At 34.4% G+C, this 9309-nt stretch overlaps 1 long non-coding RNA gene across 1 annotated transcript; it reads left to right on the forward strand.

The window, feature by feature from the left end:
- The first annotated feature begins 253 nt into the window (after positions 1–253).
- On the forward strand, positions 254–8617 carry LOC149077592 (uncharacterized). The gene is made up of 3 exons (XR_016194166.1): positions 254–438; positions 2424–2438; positions 8601–8617. It is a non-coding gene; the product is annotated as an uncharacterized LOC149077592 (long non-coding RNA).
- The last annotated feature ends 692 nt before the right edge of the window (positions 8618–9309 follow it).

Genomic DNA, 9309 nt, shown 5'->3' on the forward strand with positions numbered 1-9309 from the left:
ATTATTTTTAAGAAAGATTTTTCATTGCAGGCCTATGTAGTTAAATTGTAAAAACGCATTACTTAATATGTTAAAAACTTCTCTTTTTCTGCGAAAATAACGATGTGTATTGGGAGTCTGATGCGTATATTGTGCATTAGAAATTATGAATATCTCATCTATATGGTAAAATTCAATTATCACCAATCTCGAACAGTTTACGTGATCCGAAGGGATAGGGTAAAAAAAATAATCACGTGACCGTGTTTCATGCGCATGCGGGGATGTATAGGATTCGGAAACTTTGACGCATTAAAGTTGGAATTCTTCTCGTCAGGGCTTCTGGTTAAGTGAGCATCGCGGGAAAAAATTATTCTCCTGCAGGGCATATCATGAAGATTACACTTTATGCACCCGCTATTTTGGCAGGCATATTCCTGTTCTCATTATGCTTAGAAGGTAAGCGAATCTAAATTCTTAAATTTCCACTACGGACCTCGAATATTACTAGTTACCAAAATATCTCAATAATTCCGAGCGGAACACTTTAAAAAAAAGAAAAGAAAAAAGAACACAATAGGAGCTTGACATACTTATTCGTATAAGTAAATAATGATTCCTTGTATAAAAATTTTACAGAGAAATAAAAAAAATTTAAATGTAAATAAACGAGAAACTTTTATTGTGTATAAAATTTTATTGAATGGATTAATGTGCAAAGACTATGGAAAAACTTTACAGTTTATCTATTTAGAAATAAATTATTTGAATTTTGAATAGAGAGGCTACACATTATATGAGTTTAAGATTAAATATAAAAATGTATTTTTGAATTGTGTAAGAAATTTTCAACGTAATCGAATGGCTTCTTTTTGAGGTTATCACATGCTGTTGTTAGATTTGATATTTCGCAAACTTTTTTGTAATATATTTGAGACAAATGATTTAATTGGAGTATTATTATTTCAACGATAAAGATTGAGCAAAACTTTATTAGTTAACGAAAAAATTTTTAGTGTTTCAAAATTTCCAAATTATTAATTCTATTTTGAGGGTATATTTTTAAAATTTTCATCCAGGAAAAGGATAAAATTCCTATCTCAAAATATGCATATTGCATTACAATGAATTTATTCATTCATATTTGGCAAAAACAATAATTATCTGAGATACATGCTAATAAGGTGTGCAATTAAATAATGAATCAAAATTTTGTACATGAAATTTTAAAAGTCCAGGGGCTGAAACCGTTGTGAAATACAACGTCAAGGGAATTTCAGAATATTTGGAGCTTTTGAGTACGGTAGATGAAATAATGGATATGGTTGTAAAAATCATTGAGAATTTTTGGTTAATTCTTTAAGCAAAATTGACGAGATAAGGTCTGATACTTTTTAAAGTTGATTTGTCAGTGGAAAACTTTTCCCTGTACCCCTTGGTTTGCACCTGCTGAAAATCGGAAGAAAGCCTACTTTGCTAAGAAAGTTGACATGTTACGGGAGGGGGGGGGGGGGAAAGGAGGGCTAGTGATTTCCGCTGTGCCGTTTAAAGGGTTAAATTAGATGATTGATTTAAAAAATATTCAAATAAAGTTATCAAACGTATGTAGACAAAATATGAGGAAGCCTCAAAAAATACATAAATAAAATGATTAAACTAATTTTCAGTGAGGTAATAAAATTGCTTCATTTGTATATGCTACTGGCAAAGTCCAAATTTAGCCAGTTCTCGAACTGGCCGGATCAACTGGGCCGGCTAATGTTTGAAATTCGGGCTTCTGCTGGGCTTTGGCCGGCTTCCTTTCATCGTTTGGGTTGTTATTGCTAACCATAATAATTGCGCTTAGATATGGCTAATTATGAATGGCTATAATTATCACAAAAAAATACGTCAACGTGGCGACGACCACGAATCATAGGGATCGATAAACATGGGCCTTCCAAAGCCCCGAATTTCTGGGTCAACTGGGCCGTCTAGTTCACTAACTGGCCAACTTCGGGCTTTGGCAGTGTTTTAGTTATGTGCAACATAAACACATAATTCTGTGGTGTTTGGTCAGAACATGATATCTCCAAAAAATGGCTTTTGTATCTAAAAGTAAGTCTTGCTAATTAGAAGTGAGATAAATGCACAAATATGTTCGTACGACTAAACAACATGCTAATGTATGATATTGTCATTTTTATTTGTGTGTATGTTTTATTTTTGACTTTTAAATGACAATGAAAATGCTTATATCTCAAAAATGTGATTTTGGAGTTATCATGTCTCAAGCAATGGGAAAAGTGAATTCTTCAGTTGTCAAAGGCAACTGCAATAAAGCGAATCTATCGAATTGATTTTAGATAATCATCGGCGTAAAGTCGGTTTCATACGAAATTAAGCACGAATCTTTCTCGAGCTTTTAAATCCAAAATATTGATGCCATAATTTTTTGTTCATAGGGGTTGAGTCGCAAGGTAAGTACATTTCTTAATTGAGCACTTTGTTCATTATTATGCCAATGAAGTAATATTCTTACATAATTAACGGGAGAGAACATGGAATATCGCAGCCTACCCGGGTATTTCCCATCTGTTTAAGCCAATCGAAACCGACTCATCGAAAGGTGTTTTCAGAAAACTTTTATTATTCAACATGAAGAAACGCTCGCTTATGTCTTGAATGTAGTTATTCAGAAATTAGTTATAGAGAAACTTATGTTGATGAGTGATAATTGCGCACGATTATACACGACTGTGTTTTTTTTTCATAATTATGATATTTGATAAGAATATTTCGTTTCTTCTAGCAAAAAATTCACAAATGTTTCAATTCTGAATTCTTGGTGCTCTTTAATGATGTTCAAGTGTTAAAAAAAAATTGAAATACAGTTGTCGCTTCTTATTAGAATCAAAGATAATGTTATCATTTGGGTATTGTTATTACTTTTACAAAGAACACACACACACACATCAACATGGTGAAATATTCATTTATAGTTATTGGGACTTCGGATTAATGACATCATTTTTTTGTCTAAAGTTTTTTAGCGCATTCTGAAGCTACGTTTAACCAGTATTCGTTTTTTTCCCTGTAAGTTACCGTTATCAGGAATCAAGACTATGTATGAGACTAGAACGTGTTTTCTTCTCCCCTTCCTTGTTGACAAACATTTCCGTACATAATGTCGCGTGTAGGCTACATATAACGAAAACAAATGCATAACGGATTTTTTTTAGAATAATTGATCGTTTTTTTTCAGTTGATGAGATTGAAATTTCTTTTCCCTAAATACTTTCTCAAGTGATCTATGAAACGTATTGTGCTCATTAAGAGATATATCGTAATTCGTGATATACATTAAACATTTCCATTCTAAACGCCTGACAATGGCTGAATAACAAAAATGCAGAATTTCAGCTTAAAAAGGGGGGGGGGGTGAGGAGAACAGGTCCCGTTTTACAATAAAATGGTGAAAAAAAATATTAACGATTGAATAATTTTGCAACCAATTATGTGGGAAAGAAAAAAGTTGTCCCTACAAACACCTGTTTACCATACGTCCCGTTCAACCAAACGGTATTTATGGTCACAGTACTTGCGAATGGGATTTATTCCTCTTACTCCTCTGGAGTAAGAGGAATAATTCTGTTATTGTTATCAGAAATCTTGAGTCCCGATGCGACCATATTAAGTGGCGTGGACTGTTTGAACATTCAAGATATGAATCTGATTTGACGACTTTACGATCAAAGACGTAATATTGCGTCCAATAGCTGTGGAACTAAAAATCAAGCTCTCTCTCTCTATTTTCTTTCCTCTATCCTCATCATCGCAAGGGGTTGTTGTAACCCTAGGAAATTGTTCTTTCTTACCTTCCCCTTTTATTTTTATGCAATTATTAGTGACTTTTTTCAATCAAGGACTTTTACTACATACATTAAGAGCAAAAGAGAACAAGATGGGCGAGGGTGAAAAGAGAAATCTACTTCGGGCATACTACTCTCTCTTATCTCTACTTTTTTCCTTTCGTTTGTTATTTTCCTTCCTTTTCTTCTACTTTTTCCCTCTTTAGCTTTTTCCCCTTTCCCTAACGTGCGGATAGGTTAGGACAAGGTTAGTATATTTATCGCCCATTCGTCAAATAAAGTTCATCCGAATTTCTCGCGGATTCCTTGTCAGCAAAGGGGTTAAGACACAGTTGAAAATAGTTTAAACATATGTCACATGCTTACGCGGAAGAGTTGCATGATTGACTTAAATTGATGGAGTGAAAATACAAATACAAAGAAAGCAATTTAACGAAAATCGATTACTTAAAATTACTCAATCATGAAGTTACTCGATGTTCTTGTGGAAAGAATTGCTCATGGAAACATATTGTTCATAGGCCACAAGTTAACTCGTGCCTTTATACTCATCTCATACAAAGCTGGTGTGATGTGAGCGCACATTTCCTTAAGAAACCGGTCTACAATATATTGAAACAATTTCGAAATAATTATTACGCATTCTCATACCTTCATCAATTGTATAATAAATTTCATTGCGAATTGTTCGTATCCATGTTATGCATTTTCTAACATTTTTCGAATGCGTTGATCAATTTTGTTCTTGCAGGCAGAGTAAATATAATATTTCACTTACAATATATTGATTTAATAAAAAACTAGTACAGTAGTTTTGAACTTCATGTATATACAGGGTGCATAGCCAACGGGGGAGGAGGGGGGTATGCATTTTACTGGTGAATCGTTGATCCTAGGTGTATACTTCGAGTTAGAAAGTGCTTGAAAATAACGTGTAGTATTCAGATATGTCATTCATATTTCAAGGGGTTGCATAGTTATTACAATAAAAAAAAAAAATCTTTTTATACATTCCCCGTATACCCCAAAACCCAACTAGAAAGTTGTTGCCCTGTCTCTCCTGATGCTAAAAATATATCCACATTTCTAAGTGTAATATTTACTGAGGTATTAGGAAAACGGAGAGAAACCGGGTTCTCTCCGTTATATTTTTCCGTTATAAAAACCGTATTTTATACGGTTTTTTTTCTAAATTGCTTCCGTTTTTCGAATATTTCAGTGAATATTGCACTTGAAAACACTGGATTTTTTTTGTTGGCATTAGTAGACACCGGGCAACAGCCTCCTAATTGGGTTTTGGGGCACACTGGATAAAAGTATTTTTTTTCTAATTTCAATACTATGCCACTCCTTGAAACATGAATTATATATCTGAGTACTAGCCGTTATTTGCAAACTTTTTCCAAAAAAAAAATGGGATCAATGGTTTGCCTGTAAAATGCATACCCACTGTTTGCTATGCACCCTGTTTATCTATACAGGGCATCCACTGTTATCGTTATCCAATAGTTATTTCCTGCACCGTTGATTTTAGAGACAACTTTCAATTAGAAAAAAGTTTCAAATGATGTTGCCCATCATCTCAAATGGCATTGAAATAAAAAAAAATTATCAATAAAAAAGTTTAGTTGCAGTTAAAAAGTTAAAAGTTAAGCAGTTAGAAAGCTGTTGCGCTGTCTCTAAAAAAAAAAAGAAAAATTAATAAATTCCGCATTTCTCTCTCTCTAAATTCGCTGAGACATTTGAATTCAAAATCAGAGCGAAAAGGAGAAAGAACAGCATGAATGAGGGAGAGGAGGGTTGTCCTTAGGTTTTGCTGTTCTATTCCTTTTTTTTCTATGGTTTGTTGATTTAAAAAATACCTCAGCGAATATTGCACTTAGAAACATAGAAATATTTTTGTTGGGATCAGAAAAAACACGGTAACAACTTTCTAGTTGGAAATTACACGACAGGGGGACGGTCTGAGAATCTAAATTTTGCAACTTTTATATATATATATATATATATATATATATATATATTTATTTATTTATTTGAACGGCATTTAAGATGATGTGCGACATCATTTGAAACATTTTTTTTCTCTAATTGAAAGTTGTCTCAAAACTAACGGAGTAGGAAATAGCCATAGAACAACGATGTCATCGGGCACCCTGTATATACGATTTATTATATGAACGATGACCAAACTGTTCTTAAATGTAATGCCAAGGAGACATTGTTCCTTCATTTTTAATAACTAGCACGTTCAAAAATTTCGGAGACTTATTTTATTATCGAAAAATGAATTTAGATAGAACCTGTACATTTAGTATTTCGTTCGAAATAACTATCCTATGTAAATATGCATTTCAGCCATTGTTCATACAAAAATGTAAATACAGACTGCAAGCCCCTTTTTTTTGTCACACCATCCAGTGCCTTCGTCGTTGTTCGCTGCACTTCTTCAGAACCTGAGAATCGTTGCTTCTTAAGCAAATTCTGTATCCGAGAAAAACAAGGGGAAAACACATGGGGCGAAATTAGGAAAACAAACTGGTTGTGAAAGTATCGTAATATGATGTTTTGACAGGCAAAAATCTCTCTGACACCAGGAAGGACCTGTGAGTTCTTAAACGTCTGCATGATTCTGTGAGACGCCAGCCACGAGATCTTTTGAAGGCCAAGTCGGAGTAATGTCCCGGCTCACATGCCCCTAATGATGTCAGAACAGAACGTACCAATCACAACCAGGCTCTGTCGCTTACGCGATATAAGCTCATTGCCCCGGTGGGCGTGGTCATACCGGAGAAATTTCTGAGCTGAAGGAGAAAAAAAAATAATTGGGGTCCCTATCATGGGATCTAAATGACTCTTAGTTATGTGTGTAAATTCTCATATACAGTTACAAGACATGTAAGAAAGAGATAACTACTGGTGACAGACTACCTGTCAAAACACATCACGTTCCGATACTTTCACGACCAGCTTATTTTCCCTGATCTTGCCTTATGTAACTTTTTCCTCGGATAAAGAATGTGCTTAAAGAGCAACGATTCTCATATTCCGAAGAAGAGCTGCGAGCAGCCACGAAGCCACTGGAGGATATGACACAAAAAATATTGCCATCCGCATTTACATCTTCGTATCAACAATGACAAAAATACATAATTGAACAGGGTAGTATCTATGAAGGAAACACCAATTTAATCAGGCTCTATCTGTATTCATTCTTCCACATTAAAATAAGTCTCGAAACTTTTTGAGCGTAGTAGTGTGTACACAGCGTGTCTTTAAAATTCTTACCCAGGAATTTTTTCTTAACCCTTGCTAGGAGACGAAAACTTTCAAATGCAAAAAATGTTATAAGTAAATATAGTTATGATATGCAAATACAACGCCACAACAGGCAAAATACCAAACGAGGTGGCAATATGGTGACTTTTACAAAAACAAATTAATTTTTTTTAAACTACAAAATGTAACTTTTTATATAGTTTCTCGGAGGCTCTGAAGGAAAAAGATGGTCCTTACAATAACATGACAAACGATACAAGTTTCGTCACCACACGACCAAAAATTAAGCGGGATAATTGAATTCGAAGTTTCTAATTTCTTTAACTTTGCTGGTGCTTGGGTGCAATCTTTAAGCTGTCACTGAGGGGGTCGCGCAAAAAATATAAATTCGACAATTGCAGGTTGATTTTCTCCTCTTTAATGTCACTCGTTTGATATTAATTAATAAATGATATTTTTTAGTACTTTTGCAATATATTTTATACGTCGCAATTAGCTAATAAAATTCATTGATTAATTATGTGTTTGCAAACGAGTAACTTATTAAATTGCGTTCATAATTTTTCTTCCCCAAAACAGTGGTATATCAATCATGACCACTCAATGTATTAATAGAGGAAGCACGTTTGAAACCAATAACTCATTATTTGGCAAAATTCAAACTTGACTGTTTTGCGGGTGCACTTCGGCATAACATCCAGAAAATTTCTATTTCCTAAACCCTACAACGACACAGGTGCGCAATCAGTACACTTAACTCACAAATTGAAATACAGATGGCAGCAATAACTTCACTCATAACACTGGAAACGCATGAAGACTGTTGTGTATGTCCATCTCCGGCACAACCCGCTAAACAGTACAGTAAATTGCCTAATAGCGATAGACTGGAGTTATTTTCGGTTCAGAAGTAGTATTTGTCGTACGAAAACGAAACTTGTTTTGTTTTAAATATTTGTAAAACAATAAACTTTTTTTGGGAATGGGGGGAAACAGGTAAAAAGCGAGATTTCTTAATTTTTTGATTTGTTTGCAACAAAGTATATCATAACATGAATATTTACCTCATTTAAAACTTTTTTTCTATTGGAAGTCCATAATACAGTTTTATCATCATTAATGTGGAAATGATGACGAATTTTGACGAAACCAAAAATTAAAATTCACATTAAAAAAAATTAATTTCAATTTCATATGAGCGTATAAATCACACCGATTTTTTTTAACAAACCATACACAGGAACATGTATTCATTAGAAGAAAAGGGAAATATGTAGTTAATGTACGCAAGTACTTTTGATACATTTTCCACCGATGAGAGACGTATAATTCTATAAATTATTGCTTGAAATGTCTAAATTCGGCTATATTTCTTGTATAAGGGACCACCAGGAGGCGGTGGTGGTGCTGGTGGTAAAGGCGATGGTGGTGGTGGTAAAGGTGGCGGCGGCGGCGGAAAAGGTAAAGGCGGTGGAAATGGCAAAGGTAGAGGCAGAGGACCACCTAATGTAAGTATTGCTTCACGTTGATCATATTAGTCAAGTTTAAAAAAACAATGTATCTATTACGAAAAACAGATGTCCATACTCTACTTTAGTTCTTACCTCCTAATTTTCTTTCACGATTACAGTCCATAATTCATTCTAATTTATAAACCTATATATACGTACATTGCACATTGAAGGAACGGATACACCCCCCGCTTCCCATCTCAGAGAGATATCGAATATATGTACAGGGCAGAGGGGGGGGGGGAATTCAAGAAAAGATAGGCCAAACTTTATGACAACCAACCAAACTCTTATATATTCAAAGTTTACCAGTTTACTGTCATAAACATTCGTACATTATCTGCAACCATGAACCTCGAACTATCTTTGGAGTGATGAGGTGCGATTGCATTCCATACTTTCCCTATACAGAAACGCCACCTACTGGTGATTAATGCAAGGAGCCACGACATTTATATAAATTACTTGGTTTTACTGTACTTTCGTTTTGAAAATTAGTGCCTTCTAGGAGCTGAAAAAAGAATTTGGATTTATTTAAAACCTCAACCATAATGAAGCGTATATGTTTGATAAGAAGCAACTTCCCAACGAGGAAACATTCTTCGAAATATGAAATGCCGATAGCAGCACCACTAGATCGCAAAACATGCATAACTCTTACATCCTATATTTTTCTGCACTGCAAACAA

Source organism: Pholcus phalangioides, unplaced genomic scaffold (genome assembly GCF_987345545.1).
Source record: "Pholcus phalangioides strain wild (caught in Gottingen) unplaced genomic scaffold, Ppha-v1.0 ptg000015l_1, whole genome shotgun sequence".
Classification (NCBI taxonomy): domain Eukaryota; kingdom Metazoa; phylum Arthropoda; class Arachnida; order Araneae; family Pholcidae; genus Pholcus; species Pholcus phalangioides.